Consider the following 20,935-nt stretch of genomic DNA (forward strand, 5'->3'; position numbering starts at 1 on the left):
GAAGGTATGGGTTCCGAAGTCCTGGGTTCCCAGAGCTCTGAGAGTATCCTGCTATCACAAGCAAGGGGCCAGTTTTCTGGGCGCCCTTGCTGCTTGTCATGTGCCTAGGAGTTCTACAGCGGGCTCATATCCTGAGCAGGGATAAGTTGGCTCTGGGGCATCTGGAAGGCAGATCTGTTCTAGACTTCCAAGTCTTGGCACCGTTATCGCCATCACTTGCAGGACTGCACACTGTCGCCCCCACGACCCCTGTCGGGAGCAGACAAGGTGTCGCGTCCTGAGTCCCAGGGACACTCCCTGGCTTCGTTGTCGCCCACTCCTCTCCACTCCCCACACGCCCATCTGGATAACCCACGTGCAGTTCCTCCTGGGGCTGGCGACGAACCTCGGGCTTAGCCCGTCTGGCCAGCGCTTTCTGGGGACCCCGACCCCCGACCCCCACGCGAGAGGGCAGCATCCGGTCGTGCAGGGGGGCGTCCTGAAGTCCCCTGAGAAGCAGGGGCGTTGCAGCCCGCTGCTACACAAAGGCGGCGGCGGGAAGGCGGGGCGGGGCGGGCCGGGGGCGGGGGAGGCAGGAAGGGGCGGGGGCGGCGGCAGCGGCGGCGATAAAGCCCCCGCGCCACCCGGCCGGCTAGTGCTGTGGTTGCACGGGAGCGCGGGCTGCACGCGTCCCCGCCGCCTGTTCCCCTACCGCCGGGCCGACCTCATTCCCGGCTCCTGCCGCCACCTGGGGATCAAAGCGAGGACCGGTGAGTACCGGTTGCCGGGTCCCCGCCGCTGGGAGGGGAGCCGGGGACTGTCTCCCGGGCTGCGCCGCTCCCGGGCGCCGGGGCGGGAACTTTCTCCGGCCGCCCGGGCCACCGCTGTTACCGCGCCTGGCTCCCAGGTCCTGTCCCTGAGAGCTCGGGCGTCCAGGTGTGCCCGAGGTTAGTGGAACGCTCACCGAGCTCGTAGTGGCTGCGGTGGGACTAGCAAGGCTGCACAGCATGACCCTGACCCTGAGGCGGCTGGGCACGCGTGGGTATCATCCACCCCAGTACTTTGCTTGTTCGCGCCCTGGACTGGGACCAGGAGACCCACTCTCACTCGTTACCTTTGCTTGAGCAGTGTAGAGGTGAGCTGCGATTTGGGGGAGGGCTTCAGTTCACACTGGCCTTTGCAACAGGCTTATCCCTAGTATACAGTAGCAGCCCTTTGCTATTTATTTTCATCATCTATAGACCAGGGAATTGGGAGGCCACTGAGTGACTCCAGGTAAGGTCAAAGTACTCAGAAATCCTGGGCGGAATTAGGTGTTTAATTTGCCCCCAAGATGAGCAGAGAGGGAAAGCTGCTATTACATAAGATAGCACTCCACCTTCAGGTATTAGAGAAGGTGCTGTTGAGGATTTTTAGCGTTTTAATGAACAAAACAGAATCTCCGCATGTCTCTCTTGAGAATCTCCAAACGCAGCTGGATATTGCTTTGACTACTTTGCAGAGAACGTTCTTATATTTAGCATGAACATAAAAAGGTGTGTGACGGTTTGACTTTTTTCTTTCAAGCTAGGAACGCAGTTTACTTCTCTGAACTATTCTAGAACAATTGATCTGATAATTTTGTACTTTGGAGATTTTGTATCAGGATGGGAATACAGATAACTGGAAGAAACGTCAGCGTCACTGATTTGTGTGTCTAAAGCACCCTTAAAAATTGAAGGTGCTTTCATCACTTTCTGTGGCTCTAAAACAGTAATTATACACTGTTGGCAACATTTGAGCGAAAATTCTTAAGAGCTGTGTGACCACCATCCCTGGAGTCTTGGCTGTTTTCCAAAATAGTGTTTGAAAATTTTGCTCAGCGAAGGGTGACTCCTGAAGGTCATGAGAAGATGTCATCTTTTTTTTGTTTTTCTTTAAAATAATCTATACAGAAACACCCCCCCCCCCACACACACACACACACAGTGAACTTGACGTATTAGCACAATTTTGAAGAGGCAAAAATTGCTGAATCTCCAAAGGATGTTAATTTTCAAGCTCCACACGTCGGGTGACTTGACAGTCCTTAGAGATGGCTTAAGATGGGAGCGTCGGAAGTCAGTTGGTGACCTGCCCAGGCTCCTGGCCACCATCCATGTTGTTGCCCTCTTCCAGCCAGTTCTTCTCCCACGTGGTTGGGGACTTTGGCCTTTTTTCCCTCCTGTGGTTATGGTGCCGCAGGCTCTCAATTACATGGCATGGCGGGTCCAGTGGTTTCCACCCACGCCATTTCCTCAGGCCTCTCAACATGTTCAAGACTTGCCCTCACCTGGAGGTATATGTTCAAAGTCCCAGCGTTAGGGGAGGCTGGGGCAGAAGGATTGCTGGGACCCTGATCTACATAGTGAGCTTCAGATCAGCCAGGGCTACACAGAAAGACTGTCTCAGACACACATGTGTGCACGTGTGTGTGTGTGTACACACCCCCACACACTATCCATTTTTTTTAAACCCTAGGTTCCTTCCCCCCATCTCCCCCAGGCTGCAAACTGGCTCTGCAGTAGTGGTCTTCAGCACAAAGGATTTTTCCTGCCGTCTTCCATGCTTCAGGTTCTACAGGTGACCTAATGACCCATGCTCCTGAGAAAATAAGGGCCACCAGACTCCTTCCATGTGCTTCCTCTGGGCCACCCTATAAGCATTTCCATATTTACCCACCCATCTGCTCAGTCTCTCCGGGCCTGTGTGTGCCTTAGATTTCCTTGGGACATTTTTTTCACCTTTGCTAAATACAGCAGGCCCCTATGTTCCTGGAATTAACCATTCATATGGGAGAAAAACCAGACAGAAAAGCATATCTATGGTAAATACTGTGGGGTAGAAAGGCAGAGAAAATAATCAAGTTGAACTGGGAATTTGCAAAAGATGAAGGAGAAGACTCCGTGTGTCAGTGACTAATGTCCCCCAGCTGTCTCGTGGTGAATCGCAAGCCTCCCTCTGCTCGGGAATCTTCTTGCTCTTAGCCTGCCCATTCTCTCACCAGGAACCCTATCCAGTTCAGCAGTAATTCTGCGCTGCTCTAGCCTCCCTTGTTCTGGCATTTTCACCTTAGCCCTGGTGATTACTAGATCACTCCATGGTTCTTAAATTAGTTGCCACTTCCCAGCTCTTCCTTTTTCTCTGCCCCTGCTAGTCTCTCCAGTATAGAAGAGCCTCCAGTTCCCTGCATGAGCTATCTCCTGGGTGCTCAGCTGGCCTCTGCCATCTCCTGGGTGCTCAGATGGCCTCCATGGCATTTGACCCCAGGCACTGTCTTCCTTTCCCTTCTACAGACAGCTTTCTTCTCTTCTGGTTCTCCTTCTGTCATCTCGTCTACTTCCTGGGGTTTCCCAGTACTCTGCCTCTCCCTAATTATATTCCCCGGAGAGTCTTTAACTGAACCATTTTGCCAGTTTCACCTACCACCAGTATGCAGTGAGTCCCAGGTTGCCATCAGAGCTGAGAGCATTCGCCTATATTTCAGCTAGTTACTAGCCTGGAGGTCAGGGACCAGCTTTCTGTGTTTGTTTGGTGCATGCAGGTGTACAGGTATGTGTTTGCATGCATGTGGAGGCCAGAGATCAGCCTCCAGTGCCACTCCCCAGACACTGTCCATCTTGGTTTTGTTGTTTGGGTTCTCACTGGCTTGGACCATAAAATTATTTTCTTTGCTACTTCATAACTGCAATTTTGCTACCACCATCAATCGTAATGAAAATATCTGATATGCAGGATATCTGATATGCGACCCCTGTTTGACCTCCAAGGGGTTGCGACCCACAGGCTGAGAACTGCTCATCTGAGCTCTCTCATCAGCTCCTGAGTTTAGTTTTTATGTTCACCCCACATGTCTCTCTCTCTCTCTCTCATGACTACATAATTTCCCAAGGTATTTAGGTAGGAGCCTCCAGTAACGCCTGATTTCTGCATATCCTGCTTTGCCGAATGGCAGTCTTTTTCTCTGTGCTGTGAGATCCCATGAGCCTCCGATCTATTTGCTTGCTTCTGTTTTGCTTTGTTGGGTAGAAATGACAAAATGGTGGCCAGTGCACCACTTTCAGCTGGCAGACCTAATTGGCGCTTTGATGAAGTGTATAGGACATCAACTAATATGTTGGAGGTTTTGCTCCTCAAAGGCAGAAGACATGGAACTTCCTGTGGCTTGCACTGAATCTGGAACCCTTCAGCAGGTGCTAAGACCCTAGCACCTGTCTGTGGTGGACAGCTGCTTTCTGCTCCCTGTGGGGCTTGAGCCCTGCACTGACTTCAGCTTTGTGGCTTTTAGAGTTAGTAACAGGGCTGGGACAGCTATGGGCAGCCTGGGATTCTGAGGGGCTTACTGCCCTTGTGCTGCCTCCAGCTTTGCATCCTGTCTGTCTTCCATGTTGTAACTGGCTCAGATCTCTGCAGCCTCGCTCCATCTGCCTGCATCCCTCCTGACACGATCCTGTACCTCCCTAGTGATGTGGAGTTGAACGGTACTCTGGAGTGGCAGTGTTGTGGCGGGAGATTCCTTAGGTTGGAAGGTGAGGAGGGCTCAGTGGTCTTTATGCAGGCTTGTCCCTGAGTATCAGAATGCTTTCTCTGGGGCTCGTACAGAATTCTGTCTTACCTTCCCTGTGTCCACACTGTAACCTCCGCTGTTTACACACACACACACACACACACACACACACACACACACACACACATTCCAGGAGGAGATAGGGTCTGGTCACCTCACACCTCGGGCAGTACTGAAGATACTAAATATGAAGGCACAGTCCCAAAGACATGCAGTTCCCAAGATCATGCAGGCCTTACACTGTCCAAGTCAGAGCCTGTGTCTATGGTGCTCAGGAAACTTCCTGTAACATTCTAGGAACTTACTAGGCTAGTAGCCATCTGGTAACCTGACTACATCTGTGCCCTCTTCTACCCTTCCTGTTTCCCTGCCATGTGCTCTTCTTCTAGAACTGTGTTTCTCCCACACTGGGCTCCATGGGGCCCACATACCAGGACACTGCGCTGTGTCTTCCTGTCCTGGCCTTACTATAGCCTTGCCTTCAATTCTCGTCTTCCTTTCTCAGTGTCTGGCTAATTTCATCTTTTTCCAAACCCAAGTCTAGTTATATCCTGTTACAAAAGCCATTCCTACTAACCACAGTTTCCAGCCCTTTGTGAGACGCATGCCCGTGCATGTGTGTGTGCGCGCGCGCATGTAAGTTCTTACACAACTGCTACCTTGTGGTCAGATGCTTTACCTGCCCTCACTTTGGGTTTTTTTTTTTGCCCCAGAAAGGGTGTGCAACCTAATGGAATTTAATAGATGTATAAACTATACTATCATTATTTTGTTTGTTAGACAGAGTTTCTCTGTGTAGCCTTGGCTATCCTGGACTTACTTTGTAGACAATGCTGGCCTTAGACTCACAGAGATCCACCTGCCTCTGCCTCTCCGACTGCTGGGATTATAGGTATGCACCACTGTGCCCAGCTCCATCGTCATTTTTTTAAAAGTCTGTTTCATATGTGGTGGGGAACAGTGGCTGCATTTCAAGCTTAAAGGGCAACTCTTTAAGAGACCTCAACTTCTGGTTATGGTCCTTCTACTTTTAACATATGCTTTCATACTTTTCTGTGCGGATCTCTGTGTGTACATGTGCTTGTGTGTGTGATGACCCGAGGACAACCTCAGATGTTTCTTCAATGGTAGCCACCTTGCTTTTTGAGGGTCTCTTGTTGACCTGAAGCTAATCAATTAGGCAAAGCTGCCTGTCCAGAGGGCCCCTAACAATCCTATTGTCCCACTTCCAGAACTGGGACTACACGTATATACCATCATGCCTGGCATTTTCTAAACATGTACTCTGCGGGCTAGAACTTGGGTCCTTGAACTTGCAGGGCAACATTCCTGTTTTCTCATTTTTAAAAATGTTCTGAGGGACCACTGTGTCGAGGTAGAGCATCAGGGAACACAGTCATTTCAAAAGTGTTGTTTGTCTCTGTCCACTTGGATCATCCTCCTGATCATCCTCAGCCTACTACTGCCTTCCCTGAGGGCCGCTGGCTGGGCTGCATTTTGCCTCTTGTGGCTCGTGTAAGGGGGAGGATGCATCATGGTTTACTTCCGCTACCCACAGTGATGGCGCCGGGTACGTTCTTGGTAACTTTTTATTCTCTTTTCTTTTCTTTCTTTTTTTTTTTTTTTTTTTTTTTTTTTTTTCATCATGGTGCTGTCTCCCTTCAGTCAGATTTGGTGAAAAGGACCCTGGCCTGTGCTGCGGATAGTCTGGCCATGTACAACTCAGTTTCCTTTGGTATACAGTGGCTATCACTGAAATAAATAGCACCCATGGTGTCTTATTAAATGTCTTATAGATTTTTTTTTTAAAAATCTATAGCTTCTTGGCTTTCCTTTCTAATCTAGTGTTCTCATAACTATCACATCTAGGTGACTTTTATTTTCCTTGAGCGCATTATTCTCAAGCTTGCAATACCAATGGATCTGTGTCTATCTCTTTTATAATATTGCGAAGTCATCATTTAGCATCAGAACTTAGAAAGAGCACCCTGAGCCTGGGGTAAGATTTAGTTGATGTTTCTACTAGGAGGCAGTTATGAAATTGTTAAATGAATTAGGAGCCCTAAGCTTGGATCTTCTTTGTGAGCCTGCTCCCCGTGTATAAATGTTCCCAGTTCTGTCTTCCAAACCATCTTTCTTCATGAATGGATTGTGTGCCTGAGGTGGAAATCAATGTTGGTTAAAAAAAAAATACCCTTGGGGACTAAATGGAGTCAGGCACAGCAAACTGCATCTTAAGGTTATTTCTTATCTGTAAGTTCCCGATTTGTCTAAGGATGCTGAAAGCACAGTGCGATTGTATTATTCTTTAGAGAAGATGGTGATCTACTGAACAGGCGGCATCTTTTACCTAGCCCACGCGTCTCTGCTTTGTTTTTACCATGTGATTTCTAGGTCTGGATTTAAGGCCAGGGTGGATAGGTCAGTGGCCCTCCTGAATTCCGTGTTGCCCAGGACTGGCCACCAACCCTGAGCAATCTCCATGTTTGTAATCCTGTGGGTGTATTTTGTCAAACATGTCCTCCATTTCATCTTTGAATCTCTCTCAAGGTTGGGTGAGCACCCTAGGCCACGATCAGATCAGGAACACCCAGACCCCTACTACTGTTTGACCTTAGACTTTTATCTTTGCTTCAGAAGATAATTGGAGAATGGGAGTCCATTGTGTGCCATTCTGTTCTCATCAGCTGATTCTTACAGGGAAGAAAACTCGACAAAATTTTAACATGGGAAAAAGCTGCATGCATTTCTTGTTATGGCTGGAAACCTTGGTAGATGCACTTGGTTTTTATACCTTTGCCTCTATGCTCAACTATAAAACCGAATGAGGATTTTTGGTTACTCAAGGAATTTCTCTTGAGAGCATAACAGAAACAGCATCAGGACCCTGCCACCCTTCATCAACCCTACCCTGTGGAGTGACAACAAATCCTGCCTTCTGAGCCCTAACAGACACCAAACCAGAGACTTAAAAGCAATGTAAGGTGACTACAAAGGCAAGTGGTTATATCTTCCTTCCTGTAGGGATAATGGAGATGTTTGCTGGTAAAATTTGTTTTCAGTGTTATGTTCTGGATATGGATCTACTGGAGAAGTTCTTTTATTGAGGATTTGGTCTCTGGTCAGAGCATACAAACAGCTGTTAACACCTGCATTACCTTTTCTGTATAGTGCAAAATCCTAATCAAAACAACCCCAGCAGAAATGGGTTCCAGAAGAGTCTCGGCCTTTCACTTGCTGACCCTCAGATCTGACTCTTAAATTGGAACCAGAGACTCAGTGCCTCAAGGTTCACCTCTTCCTGCACCTCTTCCTTCTCTCTTCTTTCTTTTCCTCACAGACTATGACTGTGACCAGCTCCAAGTTTATCTCCGCAGAGCCCCATGGTGAAGTCGGAAGGAAGGAACTTTCCTGCCAGTTCTAGTTGCCTTCCCCCACCTCCACCCCTCACCCCCCCCCCCCCATCCCCCATCCCCCACCCCGGGAGATCGCTGGGAGGAAATCTGATTGGCTCAGTTCTGGTCACATGCCTTTCTCTGCACCAGATGGCTGCAGTTATGGGAATGGGCCTCTTATAAGTTGCTGAATCTTGAGTCAGGTGTTCAATGCTTTGTGTAAGGCTGGGCTTAGGTGTGCTAAGGAGGTAGGTTATCTTCAAGTGGCAAAGGCTCCTTGACCATGCTGCCTACCACTAGAGTAGGTACTAATCTCTCTCCCACTCATCCAGTTATAGAAGAAGAGTAGAAAAGCTGATGTGTCCATGGTCATACAGCGTGCCACCATCAAGGACAGAGTGAGCTCTGTAAGTCACTGTGAGCTGATAGGATCATGAAGACTTAGATCACTTCTCAGCTGTGTTATGCCTTCTCCAAAAAGTAAAATAAGAAAAATTTCCCCCCAAATCGCACCTTTCTTTTCAGGCTACTGCCTTTTCCACAGGGCATGACAGCCCACGTGGGTAAGGCAGAAAGAGGCCAACACTTTGATGTCGTTTGAAGTAATATGTTTATGTCGTTTGGCCTCCTAGTTTCTTCCTTGGACATGTGCCCCACCCCCCCCCACCCGCTCTGAGACTGGAGTCTATAATTAGTGTTGACCTTTGGGTGGAGAAGGTAGAATGCATTCACACACAGTCCCAAGGACCAATTTAGCCTGGGCTGGATAAGACTGCACAGAGCCAAAGAACGAGCGTCACATGACTTCTTTAAATTCAACCCTATTTGGGATTTCATTTTATACTTTATTAAAAACTTGTCCCTTCTGCATAGCAGCGATCTGCCTCTCCTCCTCCCCTCCCCGTTTCCTTATCTGACTCCTCTAGATTTGGAGCCTGGTTAGACTTTGGTTTGAATCCAAATCCCATTGGTTACAAGGAAGAGAGCATAGCTAGGATTCTACCTTCCCTAAGTCCCAGCTTTGCCTGTGAGTTGAGCATGAAGATAACCAGCTCTTGAGTGTTGTGAGGGTAGAGTGGAAAGTACGTCTTAGGTGGGTGCTGTATACAGCAGTAGGAATGGACACTTCACAGGCCAAGGGCTGGCCATGGTCATAGTTCTGCGTTGTACTTGCCACAGTGGTACAGCTGAGTATTTGTCTTCCCCAAGAATCCCACTCTATATTTCTCTGGCCAATGCATTGCTCTATGTATTTAATAACCTTTCTCTGTAGTCTTCCATCCTGTGATGTTCAGTGGGCCACACTCCCCATGACCAGCCTCAAGTCAACAGAAGTGTCTTCTTCCATTTCTCTCCACTTTATTGAGGTGTGGGGTCTCTTGCTGCCCCTAACTGTGCCTCATCTAGCTACTCAGCTGGCCCCAGGGATATCCTGTGTGTCCATCCCAAGTAAGTGCCGAGAAGACACGTGGATCACCTCTCCTTTTAAGAAGGGGTCTAGGGACCTGAACTCTAGTCTTCACACGTCTGTGGCAAACCCTTGATCCAGGATTATCTCCCCAGCTCAGATATGACCGTTTTAAGGATGTACCAAGTGAACACATGGTCATTTAATTACGATTGGATTCCCTAAATATCCAAGGGTTCTAAGAATGTTTACCTTTCAGGTATTCCCAGATCAGACATGCATCTTTTGCTGTACTTGATAGAGCTGTCCTAGGGGGTTGCTGACATTTAGCCATTTGACACTTCATAGAACATTATAAGTATGTGCCTGCATCTGAGTTGTTGCCCTGACAATGGCATGGAAGATGCCAAGGAGATTTGGTATGGTGGCTAACTTAATTATAAAAAGAGTTGTGTTTTTTTTTTCCCCCCTAAAGACATGAATTTCCTTTCTGAAATGAATTTACTAAGAGATTCACATCACCTTCTGCCAAATATGTTAGTTTCTCAATATGACATAGTGGTTAAGATAGCAACTTGGAAGACTGGCGAAAGATGCTCAGGTATTCATGTAAACCTACTCTTGTGCAGCACGGTGGTAAATTATGAATATCAAAGTGCTGATTGTACAAATGGGAATTAATTCAACAAAGCTGAAGGGCCGAAAATATACTTGATCCTGCAGGTATGCATCACTTATTTGACTAAATTTTTTTTTGTGCATGGTAAGTACCCGTTTTGCACACGTGGTGGTTCAGTGTTCATCATCCTCCATTCTCGTTCTGGTCGTGAGTGTCTGATCTGCCCTGTGAGAACCCACAAACCTATGATGGCCTTCTGAGTTCCTTTTACTCTGCCCAGCCTAGAAGAGATGGAAAGAGGCTTCAAGGGCAAGAAGGAGGTGAAAAATTATAGATAATTAGTATGTCAAGTGCTGTTAGGCACATTTTATCCTTGACTTTGATGAACCTTAACAACACTTATAGTAAGGTGGGCGTGGGTCATAGTTTATAGTGAGACTCAGATGCACAGAGCAGCATGCTCGCATGCTCATGGATCAAAGGGACCAGAACCATGTGTCTCCTTGGAGGAACCTTTTATTCTGCCTCACTGTTTCCAGTGGTTGAGCAACAGGGCAAGACTGTTCCGATAAGAGGTCAGGACATTGCTGTCAGGGAGTCACTTTTGGGAGTCAGATGAACTTGGGTTTAAATCCCAGCTCCACATGTAATTGCTGTGTAGGTGTAGCCCATGTCAAGTTCGCCTCTCTGTGCTCCATTTGCACAGGTGGAAAGTACATTCCCTCTTTATAGAGAGGAATCATCTCTGTCCCATTTCACACTGAAGGAGCTAGAAAATGCAGGGACTTAAACCATGTCAATGTCAGGGTTGTGACAGAACTCCTTTTTTTTCTCTTTACTGTCACCTGTATGTCAAGTCTGGGTGCAGTTTTACAACAAACTGCCCTGCCTGCTTTTTACCCCTGACTGTACCTTTGCTTGTCGAATGTTCTTATCAATTCCCTAGAAATATATGGTCAATTCTTGTCCCCCCCCCCCGAGTCTGTATTCACAACCATCATCCTGAAGAGGAGTTTGTCTTGAGAGTGGAAGAGATTCTACAGATTGGCTCTTGATGTACATGTCCCTCCTGTTATAACATCCAGAAACTGAGCGGCAGTGCTGTCACTTAAATTCAGCTTAAGAGCTGTGTTTTGATATTATTCTGTAATAGGTACTTGGAGGCACCCGTGTGTATGGGTAGGACAGGCATCAACCTCGGAGGTTCTCATCCACTTATGTTGAGACATGTCTGTGCTCAGGTTAACCTTCAACAGTGGTATATCGCCGTGGTAGGCGGGAAGCAACCATAGAATGCTCTAGAGGGCACTGAAGCAACACTTAAGGGCATGGAGAGATGGCTCAGTCACTAAAGTACGCGCTACAAGAGTGCAAGGGCCTGAGGATGGATCTCCAGTGTCCATGTAAAATCTGCAGTGTGTGTCTATCGGCTCAGAATTGGGGAGGCAGATAGACAGATCCTTGGAGTTGGCTGGCTTCCCTGTTCTAGCTGAAATGGTTAAGGTTCAGGCTCAATAAGAGACTCAGTACTAAAAAATAAGACAGCAAGCAGTAGAGAAGGACTTCTGACATTGTGACATTGGTCTTTGGCCTCTACACATGGACACATGGGCAAGTACAAACTCATGTACACACACACACACATACTCATGTACACTATGCAAAAACACACACGAATATATACAGATGCACACACCCAAAAGACAGTGACTTTCCTATGGAGTGGTTTTGCTTTTCATCATCATGCACTGTAGTCAAGTATTCCCTCAGCAGAGCAGACTTGATCCTGTGGCCTCCATTTTGCCCCTAGTCCTTCACTGGGTCAATCATCAGCTGCCAAAATTAATGACGCTAACGAGGTGTTTGGCAGGCCAGACTGGTTAGTGGTCAGTGTGGACTGAATTGTTGAGAAGGCTACACTGAAGTCTCCTCCTCCCATGTCCCTTAGAAAAGGAGTCTAATGGGGTAGTCTGTGGCCCGGAGAAGCAGAGAAGCCACTGATGTCCCTGTGAGCCATGGGCTGGGGAGGTCTTGCTGCATCCGTCAAGCAGTCTGGAGGGGCTTATGGTCAAGGGTGTTTCTGTAGATGAGGAACCCAGACTCCCCACTGGAAAGTACAGGCAAGTGACAGGATTTCCTTTGTGGCATGAGGACAGTGACAGCCAGTTCTTAGGCAGCTGGCTGGGAGGCCTTATGGTGTCATGAGCAGCCCTTTGTGCAGAGAAGTGACTTAAATGTCTCAAGGATGTCTGTGAGTTAAGTCTATGCATAGGTGAGGGACGAGAACATAGCTAATGAATGTGTGTGTGTGTGTGTGTGTGTGTGTGTGTGTGTGTGTGTGTGTGTGTGTGTGTGTAGATGCCCTGTTTCTTTTACTTGTATGCCTACAAAATTCCACGTGCCATAAACTTTGTAGAGTTGGTTGTTTTTATCTTTTTTAAAATTTTTTTTACATATACTTTTATATTGTTACACATATGTACAATAAACTACCTACAGCGAGAAGAACCATGAAACAATCAGGAATTATATCAATGTTACACTCTTAGTGTTTTGACTATTTGTATTTGGCAGCCTTGAAGAGAACATCTTTCCTATCTTGGTGCGTCAAAAATTCTGACTTAAATCAATATATCATATCTCCTCATTATCAACTTAAAACATCTATCTGGGTCTAAAAACATCTTAACACCCAAACAACTGAACTTAATTGTAAAACTAAACTATCTGGTCTTCAACCGCATCAGAGACTTGAGAAGGGATAAAATTAATTATCTGAGTATACAGGGGGTGCATGTTGGCAGCTTCCCAAATGAGAACATGACTGAGACAGTTTGCTACCTGAGCAGTCTCCCAAAACTCTCTGTAACGTCTGGCCCAATATATCTGACAGACATATTTGTGAGGCAGGAACTACTGAGGACTTGCTTACCCTGTCTGGGCAGGATTTGGCCATCAACTCTGCCTGCATCCAAGCTTGCCCATTTTTAGGCAGAATTCTGTCTGTCATAGAAATGAGGATAAGAGTTGTTTTTTTTATTGATTTGTTCCTGCTAAGAATTGCTTGTTTGGTTCTCTGTGGCTGACTACAAGTAGACAAGTCTTTTACTGAAGAGAAATTGGCTTGCATGTAGAAGATGAGTGTTTTAGTGAACGGCTTTGGAAAATACAACCATTGTTCATAGGAAGCCTGTACTTTCATTCAGTATGCATGGTGACAAGAACACGCACATGTGGAACTGTGTGCACACTCAGAAGGCCTGTCTCCAGGCAAGGTGTACAGGCAGCAGATCATGCCTAACTGGTGCCATCATAGGCCTAACCTGTGCCACCATAGGCCTAACCCGTGCCACCATAGCCTAACCCATGCCAGCATAAACCTAATCTGTGCCACCATAAACCTAATCCATGCCACCATAAGCCTAATCTGTGCCACCATAGGCCTGACCCATGCCAGCATAAACCTAATCTGTGCCACCATAGGCCTAATCCATGCCACCATAAACCTAATCCATGCCACCATAAACCTAATCCATGCCACTATAAACCTAATCCATGCCACCATAAGCCTAATCCATGCTACCATAGGCCTGACCCATGCCACCATAAACCTAATCTGTGCCACCATAGGCCTAATCCATGCCACCATAAACCTAATCCATGCCACCATAAACCTAATCCATGCCACCATAAGCCTAATCCATGCCACCATAGGCCTGACCCATGCCACCATAAACCTAATCCGTGCCACCATAGGCCTAATCCATGCCACCATAAACCTAATCCATGCCACCATAAACCTAATCCATGCCACCATAGGCCTGGCCCATGCCACCATAAACCTAATCCGTGCCACCGTAAGCCATCCAAAGGCATTCAATGGGAACTTCCTCTGTGAAAGAGGCTTGACATTTAAGGACAATGCATGCACATGATGTGAACAGCTTCCCCAAGATTGTCCCACAGAGCAAAGGGGTCCATCTCAGCGTTGTGCTCAGCAGTGAGTTCATTGTTCAGTATTTACAGAGAGAGAGAGAGAGCTGGGTGAAGCTCGGGAGCAACTGGTGGAGAACAGACGGGAGACACATGAGCATGACACCACCCCCCCCCCCCCCAGTCACCACTTATTGTGATCAATTGTTAAAGGTTTCATGATGAAAGGGGGCTTATTTTTTAAAAAGAGGCAGAGGCATTGATAAAGTCATAGGACAGCAATTGACAAGTCATTGAATGCTGTTAGTTACCGTCGTGTTCATTGCTGTGACAGATACGCCCGAACATGTACCATGATTCAAACATCTACAAAGGTCATTTTCCACATGCCTGAAGCCCAGAGTCAGTATAGCTTTGTGAAGCTCAGATTTCCAGTGCTTCCTGGCTCTGCTTTACTTAACCAGTGCTTGTCAGCTTTGTGCTGGTCAGCTCTGAGATGGTGGCGGTAGACAGATCACGTGCGATGGGCCAGGCCTGGGAACCGCATATACCATCTAAGTATTTAGTCTTAAGGTCACTTGCACCTTCATCATAGGCCAAGAAATGCAGTCCAGCTCTAGGGCTATGATGTTGAGGAAATGGGTTAGCGATATCCTACTTAGAGTTAATATTGCTGTGATAAAACACCATGACCAAAGCAACTTAGGAAGACAGGGTTTATTTCCACATACCCTTCCAGGTCCGTCACTGAGGGAAGTCAGGACAAGAACACAAACAGGACAGGAACCAGGAGGCAGGAGCTGGTGCAGAGGCCATGGAAGGGTGCTGCTTACTGGCTTACTCCTCATGGCTTGCTCAGCCTGCTTTCTTATAGAACCTAGGACCACCAGCTGGCCCCGCCGACAAGGGCTGCGCCCTCCCCCAACAATCACTAATTAAGAAAACGGTCTACAGGCTTGCCTACAGGTCAGTCTTATGGAGGCATTTTCTCAATTGCATTCTCCTCCTCTCTGATGACTCTAGCCTGTGTCAAGCTGAAGCCCTGCCTGCACTTGATAAGGAGATGCAGGGTCTGGGAACATTGTTGGGAACTACAGAAATGGTAGCAGGTGTCAGGTGTTGAGGAGAGGCCAAAATGAATTGTTTCGTGGAAGATGAGGGTAGGGGGCATCAAGTGCTGTTTCTATCTCACAATACATGTGAGTTCATGTCTTAGTCATAAAGTTTGTTTAGTCTGGTTGAGCCAAACTTGTAAGGGCTGGAAGGGTCTTCTCGTTAGGAAAAGCTGGAACTGAATTAGGTTTCTGAGAAATTCATGGTACTCCTCCGCACTTTGTAGTTAGAAGCCCATTAATGGAATATACATCTTCTGGAAGGAAGACCCCTTTTTTGAACAGTGTGGGAAAGGGTGTTCAGCGTCTGGGATATCCAGGAGCGAAATCACAGGCAAAGCTCAGGAGTGGCATATTCACCGCCCATGCACTCTGTTTTCATCTGGGACATGGAAAGGACCAGAGGGTTTAGGTGAGTAGAGGCAGGTGAGCCTCTCTGGAAGACTCGCTGGCAATGCCAGCCTTAATGGAGACACACCCTACATGTTCCCTTACATCTGTCTCTCTGGCTGTGTGACATGGTCAGGATATGTATCATCTGCATGTCTCATGTGTAATGTGACATGTCAACAAGGCTGTGTATCCCATGGGGACTTTGTAAGTCTCCAGTAAAACAGCCCACTCTCTGCACTGTTAAGGAATATGTTTTTGGTTTTTGGTTTTTGGTTTGTTTTGTTTTTAATAACAAGCAGCTATGACAAGAAGCTCATCTAGTCTGCCCACCCTACCCATTCCCTGGTGCACTGTCTATTCCAGAAGTTAGTAAAGGGAGAAAGTGAACTTTGAAGGTTTTTTGTTTTTGTTTTTGTTTTTGTTTTTGGGTTCCCCCCCCCCCCAGAAATCCTTGTTCTTCTGCTAAAGGTTGGATGTGTGAGAGAAGTGGCCAATTCTATGAGGAAAAGCTCTCAGATTTCCATCATTTCTTTAAGGTTCAGGGTGGAGGAAGAGGGTTAGTACTCACTACAGAAGAGGGAAACTGAGTCACAGAAGGTATTTGGTCTATGAATGCAGGCAAAGAATGAGTCAGCTGCTCTGTTCCCACACTTGTGTTGACTGAACTTGGACTTCTTGTAGGATAGTTAAGTGTCCTTCTTGGGCCCTCCCTCCTAGATGCTTTCAGAAGGTGTCAGCATCTACTGTAGCAAGGGAAGTCGAGGCAAGCCAAGGGAAGAAAGTGAGTCTGAGACCGTGCTTCCTGTCACTTCCGGTGGTTTCTAAGCTTTGAAGGACTATTTTGGTTTCATGGTGGGAATGACTTGTAAATATAGTTATCTCTTTATATCTGTGTATTCTATCCAGATTTGTTTTCCTTTTATACGAAAGTATTTATTATACAGTGAATGCTGTCTTAGTTACTTTTCTATCACTTTGATAAAACACAGAGACCGAGGCAACGCATAGAAGACAACATTTACTTTGGAGCTTCCGGTCTCAGAGGGTTGGGAGTCTATGATGGGCGTGGACAAAGGCATGTCAGTGGGAAGAGCTGAGAGCTTACCTCTTATAAGTAGAAGGCAGAGAGGGAAAGCCTAGGAATGATACAAACCACAAGTCTTTTAAAACGTCAAGGCCTGCTCCCAGTAAAACACCTCCTCCAACAAGGCCACACCTCCTAACTCTTCCCGAACAGTTCCACCAGCTGGGGACCAAGCATTCAAATATATGAGCCTGCGGGGCCTATTCTAATTCAAACAACCACAAACACGCACACACACACACACACACACACACACACAACACACACAACACACACACATCACATACACAGACACACACATACACACACCACACACACACACACACCACACACACACCACACACACACCACACACACATCACAGACACACACATACACACACCACACACACACACCACACACACAACACACACACACACAACACCGCCCATGCTTCTTATTCTTCCTTTTCTTACCTCTATTACAATTTATTTGTTTGCTCATTCTTTGTAATGAAAGTCTTGGAAGTAAGCGACAAAGACCTTCCTTTACCCTTCTGTAGTACCAGGTGCCTTTCACATATGGGTTGAGCTCTCTACCTCAGGCCCACGGAAACCACTCCCCTTTGCTCACCTCCTTTCTTTATTTAGAAGTATTTACAGATCCTTGACTTTGGACACATATATATTTACTTATGTATTTAATTTATTTTGGAAGATGGCTCATATAATTTGCTCCAATCTATTTATATGTTGGCAATACTTTCTTCCCAACCATTTTGCTGACTGAAACTCACCAGAATGTTCTACTCGGGAAGTTTGACTATACCAAACCTGAGTGAGTGGACAGGAGACTTGGTTGTAAGAACTACCCTGGGAAGGAAAAAAAAAAAAAAAAAAAGGAGACTCTAAATATCACAGGGTCACATCATTTGGTGCCATAGCAGTCACAATAACAAGTGGGAAACACTGCCTCCGTGCTTCCTGGTGGGATCCATTTTTTAAGTGTGATGTCATCTATGAATTTAGAGAACAGTTTCTTTAATATCTGAATTTTAGGTTCTGTATCTGTTCAGGAACATGGCTGTCTTAGGAGTCTAATTTCCCTACATGGATCTTTTCTTTCCCTTCTCTCTTCAGCTTCTGAGTGGAAGGCTCATCTTTTGCTTGTGTTCCTTGAGTCTGCCCTGGGGGAAAGATAATAAATACTGTCTGGTGCCAGGGGGTAGGAAAAAGTATGTCGCAAATGATCCAATGGTGCTACATTTTCCTTGCATGTCAGAAAAAGTGGCTGCTTAGATGACATTTCCTACTGGGGTCCACGGCGTGAACTATGGAATAAAAGCTCTGAGTTTGCCAGGACACTCAGTGTTATATAGAGTTAGAGGGACTAACAGCCACCAGTTCCACAGACAGATGATCAATCAACAGGGCCTTTAGCTGAATAGCATACCCCACGGGGTGATGATCCCGAGGCATAGGCAGGAGGATGTCATACATTTAAGGTTAGCTTGGCCTATTACTGAGCCGCAGACAGACCAGGGCTGCATGTCAAGACCTATCTAAAAATTTCAAAGGCAAACCAACAACAGCAACAGCTAATCTTCAGGAGAAGCTACTTGTTATAAGAGGAGTGATTGGTAAATTTGTGCAAGTTACGGGGTGTGGTGGCTGGGGCATGCCTTTAGTCTCAGCATTTGGGAGGCAGAGGCAGGTAGATCTGTAAGACACCTGGACTGTCACAGCAAATTCCAGGACAGCCAAGGCTACATTAAAAAAATTTTTTTTAAAACGGTTGTTCAAGTTTATAGCCCAATTCCTAGAACTAAAAACCCAAGGAAGTTCCGTGTAGACTGTTTGCAAGTCAATAGGCACAGGTAGTTAGCTAATTTACCAAAAGTAACACATGACTATATCCCTCCATTTTCTTTCTTTCTTTCTTTCTTTCTTTCTTTCTTTCTTTTGGTTTTTGGAGACAGGGTTTCTCAGTGTAGCCTTGGCTGTCGTGGACTCACTTTGTAGAGCAGGCTGGCCTCAAAATCACAGCGATCCGCCTGCCACCACGCCCCGCCTATCCCGCCCACTTTTTATGCACAACTGTAGATAATGTAAGAGCCTCGTCCCTGGGGACAGGTTATTGGAAGGTTCTAGGTTGTGAGTTCTTGCATCCTAATTTCATTTCTTGTTTTACAGAGGGTTCAAAGTGTGACTGGGACTTTCATGCCCTCAGGAGGTGTACACACTTAACGTCTCTTGTGTTTCCCAACGTTAAAGCCTAGTGGTTTTTGTTTTAAGCTGGTAATTATTAGTTTCAGTTGCTACCACTCCTGGTCCCTCATGTCTGTTATGAGGAGCAGTGGCTTCCCCTCCTGCGCTTATGGTCACTTCTTTACTGCCTGATGGGACACTAATGATCAAACAGTGTGACCATTTATAAAGGGAAGTGGCTGCCTCCCTTGTTGGCCTGCAGCTCTTTTTACTTCAGGCCACTTTCTGTCTCGTTCCTTTTCCCTTTAAGGGCGTCTGTCATTCATCCTTCTGAAGGTTCTTGGTGTGGGACCTCAGTAACTGCTTTGTTAACTTGGTGGAGTGCACAGGCTACTTCAAAACCCACAAAGCTTCCAGAAATGGAAGGCGATCACACGTGTTCTTACACCCTTCTCCCAAGCAGCACAGTTTAAGTCCCCAGCCTCTAGCTTCCTCCCTGTGCGTGCTGCACAGAGATCACCTTGATCTCGAATGCCCCGGGCCTTTTGTTATCTTGAATCATATATCCCTGGGCACTCTTTAAGAACTCAGTTTTGCCACCTTGGTGAGGGAGGATGCTCTTAGATCTGGTGCCTTCCTCCTGTCAGGCCATTTTCAGCTTCCTTCTCTGAGTCGCACAGGTTCGAACCAGTCAGATCTATGATGTGTTTGTATTCACAAGAAAAAGCCTCTTTCAAGCCATTGTTTTTAAAAGTCACTTGGAGCCTTAAAAACCTCCAATCATTAATTCATAGTCCTAAAATTTAGGAGTGTGGCTGGGACTGCGGGCAAGCTAGATTGAATTAAATATGTAGAGCACTTTAAGACAGCATTTGATTGTACATTTAAAATAGGGAATGCAAATTGAAATTCCTCCTGGGTGCTTTAAATCATGCATTATATTTTCAATTAGCTGCAGAAAAAAAAATTCCTTCAGTATGGCTCTATTTTTACAGCTGGGAATTGCTCAGAGCACAATTGACTATTTTGTATATGTGAGATTTATTTAAATGACTCATGGGGCATTTGCAATTTAACCAATAATTGAAAACATTGTTGCAGGGTGGCAGGTAAAACCAGGAAGTCATTTTGCATTCCAGAAGAGGTGGCTGTGAGCTCAATAGTGCCTTAGTTAGAGTAGGCTGCATGGGAGCTGTGTCAGCAGAGACTTGGCCCCTCACGTTTCGTACCTAGGTTTTGCCCCTCCTGTAGACAGGAGAATGATTCGCTGTGATGTGGTACTTTTAACAAGAACTCCTAACTCTAAGGTGTTATTTCTTCCCCCTCCCCCTCCCCCCTTTTAATGTGCCAAATACAAATTAAAAGTCAGACAGGATATAAAGAACCACAGCTCATTCTCTGAGTCCTGTCCCACACCTTCCTATTGTTTTTATCACCTCACATCAGGGACCACCCAGAAGACTGATGCGGAAAGCATGTTGAGGCTGTGGGGATGGACTAGCCCACCCTTCCATGGTTGTTCATACACGTGGCCCGGGGGGTTATAACAAATGCTCCTACTGAAATAAATAATGGTACGAATGGTTGTTCAGCCACATTGTACCAAAACCCTTCATTATTCTGATTCAAACAGTGCCTATGTTAATTGGGAATTTTTTTGTGCCCAGGATAGAAATGGTATGCATTTAGTTATAACCTTTATAATAGTGCTTGCACCAGGGCCAGTCTTCCCTCCCTCCTCCAGGGATGTCCCTCAATGTCTCTAGGCATGTAGTTATCACAACTGGATGTGGCTGCAACATGCATCTCTCAAGTAAAGCCTAGAGTGCTGCTAACAGTGTATAATCCACAGCTCCTTACAACCGAGAATCATCCAGCCCAGTATGTGAAGAGCGCCAAGCACTTTTCAAATATGTTAGGCTGGCTGAAATGCTCCATGGGGCCACTGAATTAAATTGCTCTTTAGAGGCCTGGCTGCTTCTTTAATGCCTTGTTTGTATATTGAACACCTGGGTATCCATGTGCCATCCTGAACGGTAGGTACAGTGATGGACAGGCCAGGTAAAGGAACCAAGAGCAAACAAGAAATAAAATGCGCATTTGGGAAGAACTTTAGCATGGATACCTGATGCTGAAAGAGACTGGCAGGTTCAGTATATCTGGAGAAAGAAAGCCTGATCCTAGTCAGATAGTCACTTACAGGCTGCAGGGCAGGCCCGTGGTTGCTAGCAAAACTATTGG

At 46.4% G+C, this 20,935-nt stretch overlaps 1 protein-coding gene across 1 annotated transcript in view; it reads left to right on the forward strand.

The window, feature by feature from the left end:
* Nucleotides 1-581: 581 nt before the first annotated feature.
* Nucleotides 582-20,935, forward strand: part of Serpine2 (serpin family E member 2) — a 62,683-nt gene continuing 42,329 nt past the window's right edge. The window contains exon 1 of the mRNA XM_051154006.1: nt 582-749. The gene's annotated coding sequence lies outside the window, so the exon portion shown is untranslated. The remainder of the gene's footprint in view (nt 750-20,935) is intronic.

Source organism: Acomys russatus, chromosome 12 (assembly GCF_903995435.1).
Source record: "Acomys russatus chromosome 12, mAcoRus1.1, whole genome shotgun sequence".
Taxonomy (NCBI): Eukaryota; Metazoa; Chordata; class Mammalia; order Rodentia; family Muridae; genus Acomys; species Acomys russatus.